Source organism: Myotis myotis, unplaced genomic scaffold, assembly GCF_014108235.1.
Source record: "Myotis myotis isolate mMyoMyo1 unplaced genomic scaffold, mMyoMyo1.p scaffold_m19_p_3, whole genome shotgun sequence".
Classification (NCBI taxonomy): Eukaryota; Metazoa; Chordata; class Mammalia; order Chiroptera; family Vespertilionidae; genus Myotis; species Myotis myotis.
The window spans coordinates 97,188,998-97,215,426 of NW_023416335.1; positions in this window are offsets into that span (position 1 = coordinate 97,188,998).

Here is a 26,429-nt window from a genome sequence, read left to right on the forward strand (position 1 = left end):
CTTGGAATCATAGAAATGCGAGGAATGAGGACATCTTCACCTTTGAAAGGACCTGTCAAGATTGTTGCTTCTACGATGTTGCTCATTAATTTTTTTACTGCAAGCCGCGTGCCGTTGCAAAGCTTTGGCTGGTTGATATTTTGCAACATGATAATTGGCACGCCGATTTTCAATTGCAGTATGTGCGGTGGCATCCCTGACAGATCGAGTGAATTCAAAAATTCTGTTGGATAATTAACCGCTTCATCTGCTTCCACAACAGTGTCGATGGACTTGTATGTGACTGCCTCGCTTTGAATGTTAGACTGAATAATATTGTTAAGTTCGTAGACATCTTTGTTCTTGGCCGCAAGAATAGCTCATTCACTCAGCCGATCATGATTCTTATAATTGGTTTGAATATTGGGAAATACTTTTTCAACCAATTCTTCTTTTGACGTCAATAAATTGCAGAAGTTATGAGGCAATAAAATTCGTCCTGAGGTCAGATCAACCGGCATCTTTCCGTTCCCAATTCCCAGCAATTGATGTGAAAACATCTCAGCTGATCGATCATTTTGCAGCTGGACACACATATTTGTAGTTAATTTTATCTGCAATTTATAATTGTAAACAGAAACATTGAAATGGAATCATAAAATATTTAGTATAGCGTGTGTTGCTTTTACGTCCAACAGATGGCGCTGTTTTTCAAAAAAGCATGTTTTTACCTGTCACAGGTGTGACATCTATATAATAGTCTATAGGTATATAAAAACATGTGCGTATTTGAATGCAACGTTGTTTCAAAATTCCAAAGCAATCGGTGAAGAACTTTTGGAGATTTAAGATTTTGAACAAACGAACATTTACATTTTTATTTATATAGATGAGTGCTGAATTTTATCAATTGCTTTTTCTGCATCCATTTGCATGATAATGTGTTTCGTATCCTTAATTTTTGTTTATGTGGTGTATCAGGTTTATTGATTTGTGGACATTGTACCAGACTTTACAGTAAATCCTACTTGATCGTCCTGTATGATCTTTTTTCAGTACTGCTGGATCAAGTTTGCTAATATTATTTAGAGTGTTTGAGTCTCTATGTTCATCAGGGATATTGACCTATAGCTTTCTTTGTAGTGTCTTTACCTGGTATTGAATTTAGGATAATCCTGGCCATGTAAAATGGCCTTGTAAATGAGTCTTCCCTCCTTTTGAACTTTTGTGGAATAGGTTGAGAAGTGTAGGTGTTACTTCTTTGAATGCTTGGTAAAATTCAACTGTGAAGCCATCTAGTACAGGATTTCAGTTTGCTTGGAGTTTTTAAATTATCACTTCAATTTTATTACCTATAATCTTACCTATTCAGATTCTCTGATTCTTCCTAATTCAGCTTTGGAAAATTGTATAATTCTACAAATTTATCCATTTCATTCTGATTGTCCATTTTGTTGGCATATAATTGATCATAATATTTTCTTACAATCCTTTGTATTTCTCTTGTGTCAATTGTTACTTCTATTTCATTTATGATTATATTTATTTGGATCCTCTCTCTTTTTTTCTTGATGATTCTGGTTAAAGATTTCTCCATCTTGTTTATCTTTTCAAAGAACCAGCTCTTGGGTTCATTGATCTTTTTTTTTATTGTTTTTCTTTTTATACTCTATTTCATTTATCTCTGGTTTGATCTTCATTCTTTCCTTTTTTCTATGTACTTTGTGTTTTGGTTGTTGTTCTTTTTCAAGTTACTTTAAGTGTAAACTTAGACTATTTATTTGAGCTTTTCCTTGTTTCTTAAGGTAGGCCTGTAATTCTATAAATTTCCCTCCTAGGACTGCTTTTGATGTGTCCCATGATTGTGGGTGACTGTGTTCTCATTGTCTTTTGTTTCAAAATATATTTTGACATTTTTCTTGATCTCATTGTTAGCCCATTCATTGTTTAGTGCCATGTTATTTAGCCTCTATGTATTTTTATGTTTTTCAGGTTTTTCTTCCCCCCATAGGATTGATTTCTAGTTTCATACCATTATGGTCAGAGAAGATGTGTGATATGATTTCAATCTTGTTAAATTGATTGAGACTTATTTTGTGTCCTAACATGAGGTCTGTCCAAGAAAATGTTCCGTATCACTGGAACAGCATGCATATTATGCTGATTGAGAAAAAAATGCTCTGAAAACGTCAATTAAATCTATCTGATGTAGTTTGTAACTTAAGTAAGTTTGTAACTGTTTTCTCATTGATTTTATGTCTGGTAGATCTATCCATTGATGTCAATGGGTGCTAAAATCCCCTACTATGTCTGTATTATTATCAATCTCTAGCTTTTTGTCCATCAAGATTTGCTTTACACATTTAGGTGCTCCTATGTTGGTTGCATATAGGTTTATAAGAGTTATATACTCTTGTTGGATTGCTTTCTTTATCATTATGTGGTATCTTTTTTGTCTCTTTAATATATGCTTGCTTTTAAGATCAGTTTTGTCAGATATAAGTATTTCTACCCCATTTTTTTTTTTGCTTTCCATTTGAATAAAATATTTTTTTCCATCCCCTCACTTACTGTCTGTGAGTATCTCTTGTTTGCAGTGGTTCTCTTGTAGATAACATGTATATATATGATTCTTCTTTTCTTATTCATTAAGCTATTCTATGTCTTTTGATTGAAGCCATTTACATTTAAAGTGATTATTGATAGGTACATATGTATTGTAATCTTATTTATTTATTATTTTTTATTTTTAAAATGTATCTTTATTTGTGAAAATATTACAGATATCTCCCCTTTTATTCCCCCATTGACTCCCTTCATCCTGAATCCACCACTCTGAGGTCTTCACCACTCTATTGTCTGTGTCCATGGGCTATGCATATATGCATATAAGTTCCCTGGTTAATCACTCCCCACCCCCTGCCCAACCCCCACCTTCCCTCTGAAATTCTCAGTCTGTTCCATGCTTCAATTTCTCTGGATCTATTTTGTTCAACAGCTTATTTTTTTCATTAGATTCCACATATGACTGAGATCATGTTAAACTTATCTTTCTCTGACTGACTTATTTCGATTAGCATAATAATCTCCAGGTCCATCCATGCTGTTGCAAATTGTAAAATTTTTTTCTTTTTTACAGCATAGTATTCCATTGTGAAAATATGCCATACCTTTTTTAATACACTTATCTGCTGATGGGCACTTGGGCTGTTTCCAAATATTAGCTATTATAAATTGGGCTACTATGGACATAGGGGTACACATATTCTTTCTGATTAGTGTTTTGGGTTTCTTAGGGTATATTTGAACACTGGGTCAAATGAGAGTTCCATTTTTAATTTTTTGAGGAAACTCCATACTGTTTTCCACAGAGACTGCACCAGTCTGTGCAGGAAGCCACCACTTGCCAATACTATCATGAGAGTGCACCAAGGACTGCTGAAGGCCAATGGACCTTGAGTGTTAGCAGAGCTGACGCTAAGCACTGATTGTTTATGTTGAGATAGTGCTGGCTCAAAACAATTTCCTGACATGATAGCCTCCAAATAAATGTTTACTGGACTCACTGATCTTTACTGATCCTTATTGACCTTAAAGATGATCTGTCTGCTACCTGTTTGCCGTGCTTTACTGAGGGCAAGATATGTATCAAAAAGTGAATAAAAAGCAGATGGGACCCAGTTCGGTATGTCTCTTCAAGAAAGAGGCTTCACCTGGCCCCCAATGCCTTCTAAATTCATATTTCTTGTATAGTATTTACATTTGTGTGTCGGCCGGCCCGTCTTTCAGATCCTGAACCCCACCGCGAAGGTTGCAGAAATTCTGCATTCCCACCAGAAGTGTACAAGGGTTCCCTTTTCTTGACATCCTCACAAACACTTGTCATTATTTTGTTGATGATAGCCATTCTGAGAGGTGTGAAGTGGTAACTCATTGTCGTTTTGATTTGCATCTCTCAGATGATTAGTGGCTTTGAGCATTTTTTCATATCCCTTTTGGCCTTCTGTATGTCCACTTAGGAGAACTATCTATTTAGGTCCTTTGCCCATTTTTTAATTTGATTTTTTGCATTCCTTTGTTAACTTGCATGAGTTTATCATATATTTCTGAAATTAACCCCTTATATCAGATGTATCATTGGAAAAAATGTTCTCCCATGCAGTGGGCTCTCTTTTCATTTTGTTATGGTTTCTTTTGCTATGTAGAAAATTTTAATTTTGATGTAGTCCTATTTGTTTATTTTTTAGTGTTTTTACTGTAGCTGATTTCTACTTGCATGCCATTATGATCTAAGATGCTACTTGATATGATTTCAATCTTGAACTTGTAGAGAGTTAGTTTGTGTCATAACACGTGGTTTATCTTTGAAAATGTCCAGTATGCACTTGTGAAGAATGTATATTTTGTAGTTTGGGGGTGAAATTATCTGAAAATGTCCATTAATTTAATAAGATCTAGTGTGTCACTTAGGATTGCTGTTTCCTTGTTGATTTTTTGTCCAGGAGATCTATCTGGTGATATCAGTGGAGTGTTAAAGTATTCTACAATGATTGTATCGCTGTTGATCTCTACCTTAAAGTCCTCCAGAAGTTTTTTGTTTGTTTTATTTGGGTGAATATATTTTTACCAGACTTACATCCTCTTGTTGTTGATTCTTTTGGTATTATGCAGTGACCTTTACTGTATCTTGTTATGGCCTTCACTTTGGAATCTATTTGTCATATATGAGTATTGCTACCCCAATTTTTTTGTTTTTGTTTTTCCTGGAAATTTTTTTCCTCCCCTTCACTTTCATTCTGTGGGAGTCATTTGATCTGAGGTGGGTCTCTTGTAAAATATATATATACTAGAGGCCTGGTGCACAAAAATTTGTGCACTCAGGTTAAAGGGGAGGGTCCCTCAGCCTGGCCTGTGCCCACTCGCAGTCTGGGACCCCTCGGGAGATAACGACCTGCTGGCTTAGGCCTGTTCCCAGGTGGCAGGGGGCAGACCCAATCCCTAGGTGCAGCCCCTGGTCAGGCTCAGAGCAGGGCTGATTGGGGAACTGGGGCGCCACCCCCTGTCACGCACAGAGCAGGGGCTGATCAGGGGGTTGGGGCGCTGCCCTCTGTCACTCACAGAGGAGGGCCCATCAGGGGGGTTGGGGCGCTGCCCCCTGTCACTCACAGAGCAGGGCCCAAAGAGCAGGTCGATCAGGGGGTTGGGGAGCTCCCCCCTGTCACATACAGAGCAGGTTCAATCAGGGGGGGTGGGGAGCTCCCCCTGTCACTCACAGAGTAGGGCCGATAGGGGAGTTGGGGTGCCGCACCCTGTCACACTCAGGGCTGGGCCAATGGGGAGGTTATGGCTCTATCACACACAGGGCAGGGCTGATCAGGGGGTTGGGGCGCCTTCCCCTGTCACGAACAGAGCAGGGCGGATAGGGAAGTTGTGGCCCCTCCCCCTGTCACACACAGAGCTGCAGGGCGATCAGGGAGTTTGGGCGCTGCCCCCTGTCACGGTGATCCCAGTGCCTGGAGGCCTCACGGCTCCACTGATCCTGGTGCTGGGAGGCATATTACCCTTTTACTATATAGGATAGAGGCCTGGTGCACGGGTGGGGGCTGGCTGGTTTGCCCTGAAGGGTGTCCTGGATCAGGGTGGGGGTCCCCACTGGGGTGCCTGGCCAGCCTGGGTGAGGGAATGATGGCTGTTTGCAGCTTTTCACACACCCTTCAGGGTGGGGGTCCCCATTGGGGTGCCTGGCCAGTCTGGGTGAGGGGCTGAGGGCTGTTTTCAGGCTGGCCGGTGACTGAAGCTCCTAACTGCTCCTTTTTTTTCTTTTTTCTTTTTTTATTCTGGGCCAGCTTTAGCTCTGGCTCCATCTCTGAGGCCTCTGCTGCTGAAGGCAGGTATCTGGTTTGTTTGGGTTCTTTAATTGAAACACTGTATCAACTCCAGCTCTGAGATCCCGGCGGGCTGAAAGCAGGTTTCTGGGGTTTTGTTTAGCTTCTATATTTGTAACAATGTTTCAAACTGCAAGCTCAGAGGCCGGCAAGGCAGGCGGGGAATGTTGGTTTCCTCCATCACTGAAGCAAGCAAGCCTCATGTTCGCTTCAAGCTGCCTGGCTGCCGGCCGCCATCTTGGCTGGCAGTTAATTTGCATATCACCCTGATTAGCCAATGGGAAGGGTAGTGGAGGTATGGCTAATTACCATGTTTCTCTTTTATTAGATAGGAGATATATATATATATATATATATATATATATATATATATATATGATTTTTTCTTATCCATTCAGCTACTCTATGTCTCTTTATTGGAGCATTGAAGCCATTTGTATTTAAGGTTTTATTTACTGCCATTCTTATACTTTATGCTTGTGCTTTTCCCTTTCTCTCTGTTTCTTCTTGTTGCAACAGTCCCTTCAGCATTTCTTAAGGGCTTATTCAGTGGTAATAAACTCATTTAGCCTTTTTTTTTTCTTCAAAGCTCTTTATTCCACCTTTCATTTTGAATGATAGCCTTGCTGGATATAGTAATCTTGGGTTCAGTCCCTTGATTTTCATTAATTTGTTTATTTCATGCCATGCCCTTTTGGCCTGAAGTGTTTCTATTGAGAAGTCAGCCAACAGTCTAATGAAAGCTCCTTTATAGGTAACTTTCTGTTTCTCTCATGCAGTCTTTAAGATTCTTTCTTTGTCTTTAATGTTTGCCATTTTAATTAATACTAGAGGCCCGATGCACAAAATTCATGCAAGAGCAGGCCTTTCTTCCCCTGGCTGCTGGCACTGGCTTCCCTGTGGCACCTGGGACCTGGGCTTCCCTCCAGCTGCCAGGAGGCTTCCCTCACATCCCCGGTTTTGTCCAGAAGGTTGTCTGGTCTAATTAGGATATTACTCTTTTATTATTATAGATGTGTGTTGATGTGAGTATTTTGCAATTCATTTTGATTGGGACTCTCTGTGTTTCCTGAATTGAGTGACTTTTTCCTCCACTGTGTTAAGTAAATTTTCTGCCATTATTTCTTCAAACAAGTTCTTTATTCCTTTCTCAGATTCTGCCCCTTCTGGTACACCTATAATGTGAATATTGCTAAGTTTCATGTTGCCCTAAAGCTCCCTTACACTCTACTCCTGATTTTTATTTTTATTTTTTCCATTTGCTGCTCTGAAAGGGTTTTTTTTCTACTTTGTCTTCTAAATTGCATATTCAGTCCTCACCTTCTTTTAGTCTACTGTTGAAACTGCTCTTTATTTCAGCTGTTTTTCCTCATTTCCAATTGATTCTTATTTATTGTTTCAAGCTCTCTTTTCTTGTTGGTGTAACTCTCTTTAACTCCCTTATAATTCTCATTAAGTTCCTTGTAAATTGCATTAAGTTGCTTATTGTTCTCACTGAATTGTTTGAGTACTCTTATTAGCATTACTATGAATTCTTTATCGGACAAATTGCTTACCTCTATTTCGTTGATTCATTTTCTGGCAATTCCTCCTTTTCTTTCATTTGGGGAGTTGTTTCTTTGTCTCCCCATTTTTTCTGTCCATTTGGTTTTGTTTCTATGTATTAGATCAAACTGCTATACCTCCCAGACTTTGTGGGGTGGTCTTATGTAGCAGGTGTTTTGTGGGACCCAGTAGTGCAGTCACCTAAATATCCTGAGCTTGGTGTTCTAGAAAAGCCTCTTAGTTGAATTATTTGTGTTCTAGTGTTATAGTTGAGTCTTAAATGTTATTATACTGTTCAATGATGGAGTTTCCTCTCAGGCTGACTGGCTATGTGGCTCACCCCTGAACATGTCATGTGAGGTGTTGTGGAGGTGCTGACCAAACAGAACAAAATACAACATAACAAAACACAAAACAAATTTAACAGAATAAAAACATACAAAAGATCCTTTCAGTACCAACAAAAGCAACCATCAGAGGAGAAAGAATTAGGGGGAAAAAAAGGATGATAGAAAAAAAAGAAATAATTAAATAATACAAGGAGAAAACATAAACAAAAAATGGAAGAGAGGAATATGTAGGTGCAGAGCTGAAATAAATAAATACGAATAATGAATTTGGGTAATAGGGAAATGAAACTTGTTTAAAATAAAGGATGAAGAAAAGAAATGAAAATAAAAGAAAGAAAAAATTGAAAAGTAAAATAGAGGAGAAAGCAGGAGAAAAAGAAAGGAGAGGAAGAAAATAGAAAAAAACCTAAAAAATATGAGTAGGAAAAGGGAAGAGGACAATTAGATATATGAATGAAACTACAGAGACTAGAATAGTAACAATTTAATAAAGCATAGAGATAAAGCAGATATATTTAAAAAGGGAGAAAAAGAAAGAAAAAGGAAAAAATAAAAAAATAAAAGTATAAAGGGAAGAAAAAAGAGAAAAGAAAAAAATTGAAGTGCAGTTCATTTCAGCAGACTTGAGTGCCCCTGTGGGAAATTGTTTATTGCCTTCACTATCTGATAAGCATAGACAGAGAACTCCCCGAAACCCCCCGAAGGCTGGGTGCCTTTGAAGCCCTAGCAAAGGTCGGAGCTAGGTGCCACCACTGTTTGTCCAGACAGTGGTAGCTGAAACTACTCCCCCATTTATTATTATGTAAATCCTTGCTGATGGGCTAGTCTGCCTGTTAATGGCGGGTCACCTGCCTAAGGGCTACTCCAGATCAATAAAAGATTGGAGCAGCCTGAGCATGGGTGGAAGTCCCTCTCCTTGAGTTGGACTTGCCCTCCTGGACCTCCAATATTGCAAAATCATCTCGTGTCTTTTTCTCTCATTTGTTGTGCGGCTCCTCTTTCAGGTACCGAACCCTACTCCACGCGGGTCGTGGAAGGAAACACACTCAACATCTGGCGCCCAACGGGTAATCTGGAAGTGCAGGTCTCGCTGGAGTGAGAAAAGGAAGTTTTCACCGAAAAGGTGTGGGAAACTCACCGAAAAAAGGTGAGGGGAGTTCTACCGCACGCAATGCCCAGGATCAACTACAGAAGCCCGGGTCTGTAAGTACACTGGGAACGTTTTCTTAACCAGGCTAACAAACGGGGAAGGATTTGGCTTTAAAAAAGTAGATTCGGCTTTAAAAAAGGTATATTTGGCTTTTAAAAACTAAGAAACTGTATTATGTGCTTTTGACTTGCATGTTTAAAGTGTTAAAATTTTAGAAGGTAATCTTTTACAGTTTTTGCATGTTATTATAGAACATAACCTTTGCTTTTCTTGAAGAAGGTACATTAGATCTTAAAAGGTTGCCAAAAAAGTTAGTTAGAACTTGAAAAAAAGGTTAGTAGCAAGAAAAAACTCATCTCAAAAAACTTTTTCCATGGGGAACATAATAGCGCATTTGCCAAAGCCTTTTCCAGAGGCTGAGGAGGAATCTCCTCAACTGGTTCCCTCCGCTCCTCCTAGTGAGGAGTGGGAAGACACCTTAGAGGAATGGCCTTCACGGTCCTTTCCACCTCCGCATGCACGTCCTAATTCTGATATGCTTAATTCGCTGTCATTTGAATCACCTGTGCAAAAATCCATCCGAGAAGGATTGAGGGAAATACCGGCGGAAGAAAGGCTTGCTTTCCCTATCATAGAGGTACCTGATCCACAGCTACCGCATCAGGTAATCAGACAGTATGTAAAAATTGACTTTAAAATGATAAAGGCCTTATGTGAAAGTGTAGTCCAAAATGGTCCAACAGCTCCTTTTACAGGAGAAATTATGTATAGTATTTCTGAAGCTTTCCTAATCCCTCATGATTGGTATTCTCTAGCACGTGCAACTCTGGATGGAGGAGATTATTTACTATGGAAAGGAGAATTCTTGGAGAGATGCCAGGAGCAAGCCCAAATAAACCGCGGGCTGAATGCTCAAATAACTTATGAAATGCTAGCAGGACTGGGACAATACAATGATGTACGAACCCAGTTAGATTATGTGCAACTGGCATATGAGCAAATTAGAGCTTGTGGAAGGAAAGCGTGGTGGACTTTACCAGCAAAAGGGGACTCTGAGGGAGCTTTTAGTAAATGTTTACAGGGGCCTTTAGAATCATTTTCTGATTTTGTGGCTCGTCTCACTCGAGCAGTGAGACGACAGATTCAACATGAGGCAGCAGGAGACATTTTAATTCAACAATTAGCCTATGAAAATGCCAATGATGATTGTAAGAAATGCCTGATGCCTCTGAGAAAAGGTAGTACCATTACAGAAATGATTCGAGCATGTCAGAATGTGGGATCAGGCACTTTTCAAGTGAATTTACTCACTGCCGCCGCTACTGTAAATAAAAGGTGTCATAACTGTGGAAACATAGGACATTTTAGAAAAGAATGTAGACAACCAAGAAGGACACAAGGAGGCGCTCCAAGGAAAGGCGCTAACATTTCGCCTCGTGAGCCGATCAAAACAGATCCAACCTCTCTGTGTCCTAGATGCCAGAAGGGCTACCATTGGGCCGGCCATTGTAAATCGAGATTCCACAAAAATGGGCAGCCATTAAATCAAGACACAGGGTATGGCCAACTGCAGGGAAACGGCCAATGGGGCAACACCCATCCCCGTCAATAAAAGGGGAGATTTGCCCTGCAAAGCCCACAGTGGAATCTCTGATTTGGGCCACTCCAGGAAGTGCAAGACTAGATCTTAACAGTACTATAGCGGTCACTTTGACCCCTGATATGGCTCGGCAAGCTCTTTCTACAGGAATCTGGGGACCTGTGCCATCAGGAACTTTAGGATTAATTTTAGGGAGAAGTGGAAACACTCTGGAAGGATTGACTGTTTTGCCTGGAGTCATAGATTCAAATTATGAGGGAGAGATTAAAGTTATATTGGAATGCAATCATATTATGCAAATTACCCCAGGACAAAGAATTGCTCAAATACTACTTCTACCTTATGCTCAACAAGGCAAGGCTATAAATAGGAAAAGAGGAATGCAAGGACTTGAAAGCTCAGACATCTATTGGATACAGGAAATTAGCAAAACTCGTCCTATGATTAATTTGAGAATAGAAGGAAAAATGTTTAAAGGCCTAGTAGACACTGGGGCAGATGTCAGCGTTATCAGCAAAGAATTCTGGCCTCTTAGTTGGTCCATGGTAGAAGCTATGGACTCAATTAGAGGGGTGGGAGTTCCTGATAACACACAACGTAGTGCTGCAGTCTTAAGGTGGCAAGATGAGGAAGGACAGACAGGATGGTTTCAGCCCTACATTGTCTCTGGAATTACAGTCAATTTATGGGGTCGGGATGTCTTAGAAGGTTTACAAGCTTGTATTATTACTGGCAAAGGTCAGCAGCTTGTAACTCAGATGGGATATCAGACTGGTCAAGGTGTAAAAAACCCAGGAAGGCGAGGATATCAACCTTTTTAGGAGTGGTCACTGCTCAGTCTCCTCGCCCCCATGCTGATCCTATACAATGGAAAGATGATAAACCTGTATGGGTGGATCAGTGGCCATTAACCAAGGAGAAATTAGGTCATATTCATGGATTGATACAGGAACAAATAGAAGCTGGTCATATAGAGCCTTCCAATAGCCCTTGGAATACGCATATATTTATTATACCTAAGAAGGTGGCAGGGAAATGGCGATTGATACATGATCTTAGAGCAATTAATGCTACTATGCATACCATGGGAGCTTTGCAACCTGGACTCCCAGCGCCTTCACAAATCTCTTTAAATTGGTCTCTCATAGTAGTAGATCTTAAGGATTGTTTTTTCACCATTCCCTTGGCACCTCAAGATAAAGAAAGATTTGCCTTTTCAGTGCCATCTATTAATAATATAGAACCCATGGAAGATATCAGTGGAAAGTTTTGCCTCAAGGAATGGCCAATAGCCCTACCTTGTGCCAAAAATATGTGGCTCAAGCTGTTCAACCTTTAAGGGACAGATATTCCCGATGTTACATTATCCATTACATGGATGACTTGCTCTTAGCAAGTCCACGGGAAGAGCAGACTTTAGAAATATTTTTCCAATTAGAGAAGGAGCTCCCTTAATGGGGCTTAAAAATTGCTCCAAAAAGGTACAAAAACAAACACCTTTTAAATATCTGGGAACCATAATTGAAAACCAATGTATTAGGCCACAAAAGGTGGAACTAAGAAAAGATTGTCTTAAAACTTCAAATGATTTTCAGAAATTATTAGGGGACATTAACTGGCTAAGACCCTACCTAAAAATCTCTATGGGAGAAATGACAAATTTATTTGATATACTTAGGGGTGACTCTGACCTTTCCTCACCCAGAACACTAACAGATGATGCCAGAAAGGAGTTGCTAAGAATTGAACAGGTGATATCCTCAGCTCAAGTAGCACGGGTACAGCCTGAATTGCCTTTATTGGGACAGATTAACCATACTGCAAATAGTCCCACTGGAGTCATCTTCCAACATAAAGACTCTCCCGCTATTATTGAATGGGTCCATCTAGGCCATCAGTCCTCTAAAACTGCTATTACTTATATAGAACTGATGGCTCAATTAATATATCAGCTTAGGAAGCGTTGCAAGCAGCTTAGAGGGGAAGAACCTAAATGCATCTATCTTCCCCTCACTGGAAAGCAATTGGAAATGTTGTTTCAAACTGATGTAAGTTGGCAAATTGGGTTAAGTGGATATTCAGGGGAACTTAGTTGTCACCTATTAAAAGATAAACTTTTACAATTTTTAAATAAGACCTCCATCATTATACCAAAAAATACTAGGCAGGAACCAATTCCTGGAGCTTTAACTGTTTTTACTGATGGGTTATCAAATGGGAAAGCTGCCTATCATACTATAAATTCTGACCGAGTCATACTGACCAGTCATACTTCTGTGCAAAGAATTGAGTTAGAAGCTATTAAGGCTGCATTGCAGGATTTCCAACAGCCTGTTAACATAATTTCTGATTCCTCTTATGCTTCGGGCCTAGTAAGTAGAATTGAAACTGCCCGGTTGAAATGGCTTAGTGACCAAAGTTTATTCTTACTATTTAAGTAGGTTCAGCAGATTGTGCAGCAGAGAAAATACCCTTTTTATATCACTCACATCAGGGCTCACAGTGTATTACCTGGCCCATTAACTAAAGGAAATGCACATGCTGATCAATTGGTTGCTTTATTAAAAGAAGCTTCAGAGTCTCATCAGCTTTTACATCAGCCTGCTAAAATGTTGTCCAAACAATTCTCAATCTCTCGACAGAAAGCAAAACAGATTATCAAGGAATGTCCCAGTTGCATGTTACATCTACCTCAAGGGCCTAACACAGGAGTCAACCCTAGAGGTTTGCTAAGGGACCATATCTGGCAAATGGATGTAACACATTATATTCCTTTTGGACGTCTTGGGGCGTTACATGTCTCTGTAGATACTTTTTCAAAGGTCCTATGGGCCACTGTATCTACAGGAGAGACGGCAAAACAGGTTATTAATCATTGCCTAGCTGCTTTTGCCGTCATAGGAATTCCAAAGATTATTAAAACTGACAATGGACCTGCTTATACAAGCTGTCAATTCCAGGAATTTTGTAAAAAGTGGAAAATTCAGCACATTACGGGAATACCATATAATTCCCAAGGACAGGCCATTATTGAACGTCAACACCAAAGACTGAAATCTCAATTAGAAAAACAAAAAGGGGGGATGATGGAGAAATCACCTGTGGGTAGGCTGCATCAAGCCTTAATTACTCTAAATTTTTTCACTTGTGATGCTGATGGAAAGACACCTATGGAGCTACATTGGTGTCAGAATAAAACAAAAGAAAATGGTCTAGTTAAATGGAAGGATCCCGAATCTGGTTTATGGAAGGGACCTGACCCATTATTAACCTTTGGCAGAGGGTACGTTTGTATATTCCCAGAGAATTTTTCCAAACCCATATGGATTCCTGCTAGAAATATTAAACTGCATCAGGAATCTAGCCAGACTGAAGATCTTGCGCCTGGAGCCATAACATGTAGCTGTAAACAATCAACTACCTCAGCCACAGAGAGCAGCGACTCCAAGCAGTCCACTGAAGATGAGGAACAAGAGGAAGACAAACCAGACAACCAACAGCCCAGAGACCACCTGGGGCACGGTAAAGTGAAGTATGGTAACAATTAATTCAGGTACAAACTATAAGTTTCATATGTCTTAGAAGGCACATTTTTCCTTTACCTGGGAAGGACAGCATAGCTATTACAAAGTCATAAGGATCCAGTTAGCATGTCAACTCAGTGCTCTGGAGACCCAGAACTGTAATTTAGATAGCATACTGTCTCTCCTTCTGTAAATTTCTTTTTTTTTTGAAAACTAGGTTCCTCATTCCAAACCTTGAGTTTAAAATTAAGTTGTCATGACCTAGAGCAAAGAATATTCTTACATGGTATTATTCTACAAAGTTTTATTAATAATTTTTGATGCTTTACAACAGTATACTGTGCATTTATCCCAAACAAATTTACAAATGAATTTGAATGTTTTACATGAAGGGATTTATTCCTTTCCACTGTGTGGAGGGCCTCCTGGGGAAGGCACTTAAGCATTCTGTATCGACCTATCTTGACTTTTTTGCCAAGAGGAATCCAATTGCCTACAGCTGTTACCTGAGCTCTCTGTTCAAGCTGGGATCATGAAAAGCTGGTACCATGGATCTGTCTCTTGCCCAATGGCATAAGCTGGGCCCTCTCTGGAGAAGAAACCTGGGCTCCCTATGTTCAATGCCGGGGCCCCGCCAGCAGGCGAGGGGACCCAAAGGCAGTTGCTGGGCATGGAGGCCAGAGGGACATAGGCTATCAAGGAGACAGAACTGAACCTCACATCACCCTACTTGGCCCAGAGATGGCTGGTAGTCAAGGACGGGTAAGACCCCACAGGGTGGGGCGACCTAAGACAGGCACAGCTGGGGGCCAGTAGGAGAAAACTTGGGATGCAACAAAGGTGGGGCACAGATCCTCACCCCCCACCCAATGGTGCATGGGCTTGAACACTCGGCCCTTCTGAGGAAGGTCTCCTGTCCCCATGGCTGCTTCTTGCTTCCAGCCCAGATCAGGAACCAAATAGAAGAGATTTGGTCCAGCTGAAATCAGTACCCAGAAAAACAGAGGCTTGGCTAACAGACCCTATGTCTAAATCTAGCCTAACAGCAGGAATGCTCAGAGCCTTCACAAGGATGTAAAGTGATCCTTTTCATTAATATTTACAATGTAAATTAAGATTATTGTTAAAATATTAAATTTGACAGCAAAATAGTTTTCAAATTAATTAAATTCAAGTTTTCAAATTAATTAAATTTGGCTAATTTGAAATAAGTAATTATTCAAGAAGTATTTATTTTTTATTTTTTATTTTTTATTTTCTTAATATATTTTTTATTGATTAAGATATTACATATGTGTCCTTGTCCCCACATTACCCTCTACCCCCCCACCCCCCCGATCATGCCCTCACCCCCCCGCTGTCCATGTCCATTGATTAGGCCTATATGCTTGCATATAAGTCCTTTGGTTGATCTTTCCCCCCTACCCCCACCGTCCCCTACCTTCCCTCCAAGTCCCGACAGTCCAATCAATGCCTCTCCGTCTCTGGATCAGTCCTTGTTCATCAGTTTATGTTGTTCATTATATTCCACAAATGAGTGAGATCATGTGGTATTTATCCGCTCTCCAGTTCCATCCATGCTGTGGCAAATGGTAAGAGTTCCTTTTTCTTCTTCCTCTTCTTAAAGAATACCTTTCAGCATTTCATATAATGCTGGTTTGGTGGTGATGAACTCCTTTAGCTTTTTCTTATCTGTGAAGCTCTTTATCTGACCTTCTATTCTGAATGATAGCTTTGCTGGATAAAGTAATCTTGGTTGCAGGTTCTTGCTATTCATCACTTTGAATATTTCTTGCCACTCTCTTCTGGCCTGCATGGTTTCTGTTGAGAAATCAGCTGACAGTCGTATGGGTACTCCCTTGTAGGTAACTGACTGTCTTTCTCTTGCTGCTTTTAAGATTCTCTCTTTATCTTTTGCTCTTGGCATTTTAATTATGATGTGTCTTGGTGTGGTCCTCTTTGGATTCCTTTTGTTTGGGGTTCTCTGCGCTTCCTGGACTTGTAAGTCCATTTCTTTCACCAGGTAGGGGAAGTTTTCTGTCATTATTTCTTCAAAAAGGTTTTTAATATCTTGCCCTCTCTCTCCTTCTGGTACCCCTATAATTCTGATGTTGGTACGCTTGAAGTTGTCCCAGAGGTTCCTTATACTATCTTCATATTTTTGGAATCTCTTTTCTTTTTTCTTTTTCGGTTGGGTATTTTTTGTTTCTTTGTATTTCAAATCTTTGACTTGATTCTTGGGATCCTCTTGTCTGCTGCTGGATCTCTGTAAATTATTCTTTATTTCAGTCCGTGTATGCTTAATTTCTAGTTGGTCCTTTTTCATGTCCTCCATGGTCTCACTATACTTATTGAGGGATTCATTAAATTTATCGGCGGTTTCCATAAAATTCTTGAAAAACCTTATAAACGTGGCCTTGAACTCTATATCCAATCGTTTGCTTTCCTCCATTCTGCCCTTTGTGACCTGTTTCTTTGTCTCCGCATTTTGGCAGCTTCCCTGTGTTGATAGAGTGGCCCTGCGCGCCAGGTGTCCTGTAGGGCCCACTAGCTCAGCCTCCCCAGTTACCTGGGGTGGACACTCTTGGTGCACTCTTGGTGCCTTGGTTGTTGTAGGATCACTGGGAGGAATTGACCTCCAGGCCAATTGGCTGTGAGAATCAGCTGTGTCTAAAGTGGGAGAACTTCTGTGCTGAAGACACCCTTCTGGGGCAAGACTTGCTTCAGTGGGGCTTTGGTGCTCACTGAGTCTGCTCCCTGAGTGTGTCCCTTATGGATCTGAGGAGTTGCAGTCTGGATGGTCCCCCTCTGACCACTGGGTACAGTGGCTCCTGGATCTAAGGAGGTGCTAATTCAGCCTCTGCCTGAGGCCACACAGCAGGAGCCACAGAGAGGCTCAGCTGTGAATCAATGCAAGCCGCTGCGGGGCCTTGGACCTTCTCTTGGAAGTTCCGGGTCTGCCTGGCTCGGCTGCAGTTAGGTACATTCACATGCAAAAGCCTCTGCCGCAGCCTGGGTGGGGCGGGGTCTCAGGGAATCAAAGGGCAGATCAAGGAGCTATGGCTGATTCTCCACCCAGAGTCGCGGGTCTCAGTGACCCGCTAATTGCTGCAAGCACCTCTGAGGGAAAGCCGCCTTCAAGTTCGCCCACTGCCGGACAGACCAGCTTCTCCCTGTATGAGTCCTGGGTCTCCAGAGACTTCCCGGAACCGGAGTTCAGAGCAGTCGGGAGCTTGTGGTTCAAAAAGACAGCCGCATCCTCAGGTGCCACCCCCTTTACTAGCGCGCGCGAGCCGGCCGTACCTCTGCACTTGTACCTCTGCACTTCACCTCTGCAGCTCCTCTGGCTCTCAGCGTGCTTTTCTTTCCTTCTAGTTGTAGAATTTACACTCATCCAGCCTTCCTGTTGTTCTGGATGATGTTTGCTCTGTCCTTTGCGGTAATTTTCAATTGTTGTGTGAGGCGGCAATTTCCCAGTGTTTACCTATGCCGCCATCTTAGTTTCCCCTATTCAAGAAGTATTAACAAAAACTTTCATTTCATGGTAAACATGCTACGAACCTAAAGCATGTTCAGGTTCATTTTTTTTTTTTGCATGCAAAAAATTAATATTTAAAGCTATCTAGACTGCATTATAAAGTTTCCAAGAAGTCTCCTAATTAAATAAAAAAAAAGGGGGATAGTGGAATAATATAGTGGAAAAATGCCATGTAAGGAAATAGATCCTGTAACTAAATTACATTTAGAGAAAAAATTTTTTCGTTTATAATGCTAATAGTGAGACACCCGGGAAAAACACACATGATGCCAGGGTAAGCCGGGGAAAGATCATGTTAAAGAAAAGACCCCAAGTAAGGTTTTTTTTTTTTCCTTTAACCTTTGGTCGAGTATATGTTTGTATACTTTCAGAGAACAGCTACAAGACCATGTGGATTCCTGTAACAATGGATCACAGAAAGCCAGCCACAAAGACAGAAGAGACAGTTCAGAGATGGAGATGGTGGAAGATGCCTTGCTATGCTAGCAGCCAGCAGCTGTGCGTCGCTGCAGGGTGCCCAGGACCAGACCAGAAAGGACCGGACCTGCATTTTCCACCATCCAGAACCAACATTTCATTGCTGGCATGTACACATGAAACTTTGGACATTGAAACATGGACTCAGAACTTTTGGACATTGAAATTGGGACTTGATTATTTTTTAAAGAAAAAATAAGGGGGAGATGTGGGAAACTGTTTATTGCCTTCACTATCTGATAAGCATAGACAGAGAACTCCCCGAAACCCCCCGAAGGCTGGGTGCCTTTGAAGCCCTAGCAAAGGTCGGAGCTAGGCGCCACCTCTGTTTGTCCAGACAGTGGTAGCTAAAACTACTCCCCCGTTTATTATTATGTAAATCCTTGCTGATGGGCTAGTCTGCCTGTTAATGGCGGGCCACCTGCCTAAGGGCTACTCCAGATCAATAAAAGATTGGAGCAGCCTGAGCATGGGTGGAAGTCCCTCTCCTTTGTTGGACTTGCCCTCCTGGACCTCCAATATTGCAAAATTATCTCGTGTCTTTTTCTCTCATTTGTTGTGCGGCTCCTCTTTCAGGTACCGAACCCTACTCCACGCGGGTCGTGGAAGGAAACACACTCAACATGCCCCATAGGGGATACCTTTGGATCTTACTCTTCTGTTCTGTCTGCCAATTCTTGGTTTCCTGTGAGGTACTTAGATGCTAATCACTGTCAGGAACTGTCCTTCTTTAGATTCCAGCATCCTGCTTGAAGCTCCAAGTGATCCACTGATCCACCTTGTGTATCTATCTCCACAGAACTTAGCTGCAAGTAGGAGGCAGCAATCTGCCCTCTAAAGTTGGTTTGTTAGCAGCACAGGGCCCAGGGCTGGAGTCAGTAAACTTTCCCTGTTCCCCAGGCTCCTCTTCTTCCTGCTAGACAGCTGTCAATCTTAATCACTCAAAAGTCAGTTTCTGAAAGGGTTTTAGGGTGGGAGATGTTGTTTCGCTTTCAGAGAATGAGGTGGGTGTGTTTCCCTGTCCTAGAGCTACTCTTCCACAAGTGGCTCAAAATATTACTCTGCCCTTGGCTAGACAGAGATCCCTGTATGGAGACCCATGGGGTTGACTCAAAACCTGGATATTTTATCAACTCTCCCATGCAGGGAAAGTACCAGTCTGGTTCCCAGGATAGTGGAGTGGATGGCCCCTCCCCCATCCAGTCACTGATGCTTCTTTGACTGTTCAAACCTGTAGGCTTGGCCTCTGCTTTTGTTTCCTCTGAAAAGAGTATGGCGCCCTAACCAGTTTTGCTCAGTGGATAGAGCATCGGCCTGCGGACTGAAAGGTCCCAGGTTCGATTCGGGCCAAGGGCATGTACCTTGGATGCGGGCACATCCCCAGTCGGAGGTGTGCAGGAGGCAGCTGATAGATGTTTCTTTCTCATCAATGTTTCTGACTCTCCTTCCCTTTCCCTTCTTCTTTGTGAAAAATCAATAAAATATATTTTAAAAAATAATAAAAAATAAATGACAGCCCTGTTTAAAAAAAAAAAAAGAGTGTGGCATGTAGGGCTTCTTAGGGTGGGACAGGCTCTATCACATAGGGCAGGGTTTTTTTTCTTTTCCTGCTCTGTGGTTACTGAGAGCAGCTAGCTCCTCTCAAGAAAAATGGCCATTTCGGTTTGGGGGCCTATGACCAATTACTCCTGCTTCTGCTTTTCCACATCTTCCTGCAATGTTTCCCACCCCGGCCTCTCCTTAGGCACCTTGAGTTTGCATCTCCCTCTCTGTACCAAAGCCTCAGGTGAGTAGCTATAAATGAAAACTTCTGTGCTCTGGGTTTAAAACAAAACAAACAGGCTCCAGTCTACCAGCTCCAGGCTTCAATACAGCCAGCAACCCTGCCACCTTTCATGGCTGTATATTACGTTACCACTGGTCTAGACTCTGGTGCTCTGGGCTGTGGATTCCAGCCTGTTTTTCAGGTCTCTATCTTCTGAGGGAACAGACCCTCTCATAGCTGGAAGCTCCCTCTTCTCTCTCTCAGCCTGCCACCCTTGGAAACTGGGTCAGCTCCTCTCGTGACCTCATCTGCCTATTCAGCTACCATTTTTCTCAACTACCCCATTTTTTAAAAAACCATGTTTCTCCTTCTTTCTCCTCCTCCTCCTCCTCCACCTCCTTCTCCTCATCTTCCTCTCCTCCTCCTCCTCTTCTCCCTCTTCCTCCTCCACCTTCTTCCTTCTTCCTTCTTCCTTCTTCCTTCTTCCTTCTTCCTTCTTCCTTCTTCCTTCTTCCTCCTTCCTCCTTCCTCCTTCCTCCTTCCTCCTTCCTCCTTCCTCCTTCCCCTCCTTCCTTCCCTTCCCTTCCCTTCCCTTCCCTTCCCTTCCCTTCCCTTCCCTTCCCTTCCCTTCCCTTCCCTTCTTTCTTTCTTTTCTTTTCTTTTCTTTTCTTTCTTCTTCTTCTTCTTCTTCTTCTTCTTCTTCTTCTTCTTCTTCTTCTTCTTCTTCTTCTTCTTCTTCTTCTCCTTCTTCTTCTCTTCTTTAGCAGGTCCTTTACAATTTTGTGTGTTCAGGCTTCATAGTAAGATACTCCTTTAGTTTTTCTTGTCTGGGAAGTTCTTTATTCTTCAATTTTAAATTATAGCCTTGCTGGGTACAGTAGTCTTGATTGTAGGTTCTTGATTTTCATGCCTATCCCTTTCAGCCTGAACTATTTCTGTTGAGAAATAAACTGACAGTTTTATTGGAGCTCCCTTAAAGGTAACTAACTGTCTTTCTCTTTTTGCTTTTAAGATTCTCTCTTTGTCTTCAATTTTTCCCCTTTTAATTATGCTATATCTTGGTGTGGACTTCTTTGGGTTCATCTTCCTTGGGATCTCTGTGCATTCTGGACTTGTTTGTGTGGTTCCTTCATCAGGTTAGGGAATATTTTGGTCATTATTTCTTCAAATAGGTTCTTTATCCCTTGCTTGCTCCTCTCCTTCTGGTAGCATTATAATGCAGATGTTGTTACAGTGCATGGTGTCCCAAAGGTCTCTTAAAATATCTTCATCTTTTAAAATTTATTTTTCTTTTTGCTCCTCTGGGTGATTTTTTTTCCATTTTGTTTCCAAATGGCTGATTTGACCTGCTGCTTTATCAAAACTTCTGCTCATTTCTTCCAGTGTGTTCTTCATATCTGACTTTTTTATGGTTTCTATGTCCTTTTCCATGCTGTTAAGCATCCTTTTAACTATTACTTTTAACTCTGCTTGCCTCAATTTATTTTATTTCTACATTTTTAAAAAACACATATTTTTATTGATGTCAGAGAGGAAGGGATAGGAAGAGAGAGAGATAGAAACATCCATGATGAGAGAATCATTGATCGGCTGCCTTCTACAGGCCCCCTACTGGGGACCAAGCCTACAACCCAGGTATGTGCCTTTGACAGGAATTGAACTCGGGACCCTTCAGTCCACAGGCCAATGCTCTGCCACTGAGCCACACCTGTTAGGGCTGCTTGCCTCAATTTCATTTAGCTTTTTTTTCTGGATATTTTTTCCTTTTATCTCCTCATTTGACTGCCTCTTTATGTTTGTTTCTATGTATTAGATGAATCTGCTTTGTCTCCTAGTCTTTGTGGAGTGGCCTTATGTACTAGTAAGTATCCTGTAAGGTCCAGTGGTTCAGTCTCCTGAACCACCTGATCTGGGTGCTCTTGGAATGTCCTTGTGTGGGCTATTTGGGCCCTCCTGTTGTAATTGAGTCTTAACTTTTATTAGTCCATTTGTATGTGAGATTAGCCCTCAGGTTGGATGACTGAGAGCTCAGCCATAAACAGCATGTGAGCTTCTGTACAAGTGCTGACCCCATGAAGCATAATTCTCCTCACCAGGGTTTGGTGCCTGCTGAGATATCCCTTTGGATATGCTGCTTGAGAAGTTTCTTGGAACCTGTTCTGTTGTTGTCTGAGCGTGGCCTCTGGGTTTGTTAGTTTGGGGCCTCTTGGAAGAAACTCTGGTGCATATCCATATAAGATGCTGCCTGTGACTGGCCCTGTGCAACCTGTTTTGAGCTACCAATGACCTGCGTTTGTGACCGCCTCTGCTGGGCCTGGGTGCACACTGGAAAAATCAAGATGTGCACCAAGGCTAGGAACAGGTCAGCAAAAGTCCCAAGGCACCTTAACAAGAGCCTCCTCCACTTGCCTCCACCTTCCGGCTTCCTGTTAAGCTCAGCCACTAAAGTTCTTTAAGAGTTCTTTAAGAGTTCACCTGTGTCTCTAGCCTTCTCTCCTTGTCATACAGACACCCTACTTTCTCTTCACAGCCAGATGTTATGTAGGTGTCTCTTTCAGACTCTGGTGCTCTGGGCTAGTGAACCCACCGAGGGTTTAGACCCCATGTTTCTCAGTGAAAACTCCCCTATAGCTGGTATCCTTCTGAACTTCAGTCACAACCCCCACCCCCCAGGGTTGGACCACCTCTTTTTGCATCTCTACCATTCCTACCAGTCTCAATGTGACCTCTTCTTTAAACATTTGGTTATAAGACTTCTCTTCAGATAGTCTTCAGTTGTTGTTCAGGATGAGTGTTCTATAATTTAGCTGTAATTCCAGTTTGGTACTGGAAAGGGATGAGTATAGTTTCTTCCTACTCCACACCATTTTATGTTGTACTTCTCTCTTTTTAAAATTATTTATTGTTTAAAGTATTACATATATTATTACATATGTCTCCTTTTCCCCCCATTGAGCTCTCCCTGGCCACCCCCACCAACCAGCACATGCCCTCACCCCCCTAGTGTCTGTGTCCATTGGTTATGCTTATATGCATGCATACAAGTCCTTTGGTTGATCTCTCCCCCTGCTACCCCACCCTCCCATGCCTTCCCTCTGAGGTTTGACAGTCTGATCAATGCTTCTCTGTCTCTGGATTTGTTTTTTCTCATCAGTTTATGTTGCTCATTATATTCCACAAATGAATGAGATCATGTGCTATTTATCGTTCTCTGACTGGCTTATTTCATTTAGCATAATGCTCTCCAGATCTATCCAAGCTTTTGCGAATGCTAGAAGTTCCTTCCTTCTTACAGTAGGTTAGTATTCCATTGTATAGATGTACCACAGTTTTTTAATCCACTCATCTGCTGATGGGCACTTAGGCTGTTTCCAAATCTTAGATATGATAAATTGTGCCGTTATGAACATAGGAGTGCAAATATCCTTTCTTACTGGTGTTTCTAATTTCTTGGGGATATATTCCTAGAAGTAGGATCACTGGGTCAAATGGGAGTTCCATTTTTAGTTTTTTGAGGAAACTCTATATTGTTCTCCATAATGGCTACACCAGTCTGCATTCCCACCAGCAGTGTACAAGGGTTCCTTTTTCTCCACATTCTCACCACCAATTGTCATTTGTTGATTTGTTGATGATAGCTATTCTGACAGGTGTGAGATGGGGCCTCACTGTTGTTTTGATTTTCATTTCTTGGATGATTAGTGACCTTTACCTTCTTTTCATATGTCTTTCAGCCTTCTGTATGTCCACTTTTGAAAAGTGTTTAACTTCTTTGTCCATTTTTTGATTGGATTGTTTATCTTCTTTTTGTTAAGATGTATAAGTTCCCTATAAATTTTGAAGATTAGGCCCTCATCGGATATAACATTGGCAATATGTTCTCCCATGCAGTGGGCTTTCTTGATGTTTTGTTGATGGTTTTATTTATTCATTTATTTGTTTGTTTATTTATTTATTTATTTATTTTTGCTGTGCAGAAGCTTTTTATTTTGATTTATTCCCATTTGTTTATTTTCTTTTTAGTTTCCATTGCCCTAGGAGCTGTATCGGTAAGGATATTGCTACAACATATGTCTTCTATTTAGCTGCCTATGGCTTCTTTTAAGATTTTTATAGTTTTCTGTCTTATGTATAAGTCCTTTATTCATTTTGAGTTTATTTTTGTGTATGGTGTAAGTTTGTGGTCTAGTTTCATTTTTTTGCTTGTATCTCCCCAGGTTTCCCAACTCTATTTATTAAAGAGACTGTCTTGACTACATTGTATGAACTTGCTTCCTTTGTCAAATATTAATTGAACATAATGGCTTGGGTCAATTTCTGGGTTCTCTGTTATGTTCCATTGGTCTATATGTCTGTTCTTGTGTCAGTACCAGGTAGTTTTAAGAACAGTAGCTTTGCAATATAGCTTGATATCTGGTATTGTGATCCCACCAACTTTGTTCTTCTTTCTCAAAATTGCTTTGGCTATTTGGGGTCTTTTTTTTTAATTCCATATGAATTTTTGGAGAGTTTGTTCTAGGTCTGTGAACTATGCCTTTGGTATTTTAATGGGGATTACATTAAATCTATAAATTGCTTTGGGTAGTATGGACATTTTAATGATGTTGATTCTACTAATCCATGAACACGGTATGTTCTTCCATCTGTTGATGTCTTCCTCTATCTCTTTTTTCAATGTCCTGAAGTTTTCCCGAATATAGGTCTTTTACCTCCTTAGTTACGTTTATTCCTATTTTAATTATTTTGGTGCAATTGTAAATGGGATTTTTTGTTTATTTGTTTCCCTTTCTATGAGTTCCTTATTGGTGTTTAAAAAAGTCATTTATTTCTGGATGTTAATTTTGTATCCTGCTACATTGCCAAATTCATTTATTAAATCTAGTTGCTTTTTTGATGGAGACTTTAGGGTTTTCAATGTATAATATCATGTCATCTGTGAATAATGACAGTTTTACATCTTCTTTTCCAATTTGGATGTCTCTGTTTTCTTTCTTCTTTTCTGATTACTATGGCTAGCACTCCCAGTACTATGTAGAACAGGAATGGTGAAAGTGGGCATCCCTGTCTTGTTCCTGTTTTAGGGGAAATGGTTGTAGTTTTGCCCATGGAGTATGATGTTGGCTGTAGGTTTGTCTAATAAAGCTTTAATTATGTTGAGGTATGATCCCTCAATTCCCACTTTGCAGAAAGTTTTTATCAAAAAAGGGTGTTGGATTTTGTCAAATACCTTTTTTTCATAACTGATATGATTATGTGATTTTTACCTCTCAATTTGTTTATGTGCTTTATCACATTTATTGATTTGTGGATGTTTTACCATCCTGACATCCCTGAAATAAATCACACTTTTTCATGGTTTATGATCTTTCTACTGTAATGCTGGATCTGATTTGCTAGAATTTTGTTGAGGATTTTGGCATCTATGTTCATCGGAGATATTGGCCTGTAATTCTCTTACTTTGCATTGCCTTTATCTGGTTTTGGGATTAATGCTGGCTTCATAAAAAGAGCTTGGAAGTGTTCCTTCCTCTTGAATTTTTTGGAATAGTCAGAGGAGGATAGCTTTTATTTCTTCTTTGATTGTTTGGTAAAAATTTCTGTGAAGCTGGCCCAGGGCTATTGTTTGCTGGAAATTTTTTGATGACTGCTTCAATTTCTTCCATAGTTGTGGTCCTATTCAGATATTTTATTCTTATTGATTGAATATTGAAAGGTGCTTTTTTCCTAGGAATATGTCTACTTCATCTAGGTTGACCAGTTTGTTGCAATAGAGTTGTTCATAGTATTTTTTAAATCCTTTGTATTTCTGTGGGGTCTGTTATTATTTCGCGTATTTCATTTTTGATTTATTTGGGTCCTCTCTCTTTGCTTCATGGTTAGACTGGCTGGAAGTTCATCAGTCTTGTTTATCCTTTCAAAAAACCAGTTCTTGTTTTTTTTTTGTTTTTTTTTTTTTTGTTGTTGTTTTGTTTTGTCTCTATGGCATTTATTTCCACTCCGATCTTTGTTATTTCCTTCCTTCTGCTCATTCTAGGCTCTTCTTGTTGTTCTACTTCTAATTCTTTAAGTTTTAGATTATTTATTACCAGTTTTTCTTTTTGTCTTTTTGATGTAAGCCTGTAATGCTATGAACTTCCCTCTTAGGACTGCTTTTACTGTGTCCCATAGATTTTGGATTGTTATGTTTTCACTAGAGTCCCAGTGCAAGAAATTCATGCAAAGGGGCAGGGGGAAGTCTCCTCAGCCCAGCCTGAACCCTCTCTAATCCAGGACCCCTCTGGGGATGTCCGACTGCCGGTTTAGCCCGATCCCAGTGATCAGGCCTAAACCAGCAGTCGGACATCCCTCTCACAATCTGGGACTGCTGGCTCTTAACTGCTCACCTGCCTGCCTGCCTGATCGCCCCTAACTGCCTCTGCCTGCCAATCTGATCACCCCTAACTGCGCCCTCTGTTGGCCTGGTTGCCTCCAACTGTCCCCCCTGCTGCCCTGGTTGCCTCCAACTGCCCCCCGGCTGTCCTGGTTGCCCCTTACTGTCCCCCCTGCCAGCCTGGATGCCCCCAACTGCCCCCCCTCTGCCAGCCTGGTCGCCCCATGCAGCCTGCTGTTCAGTCAT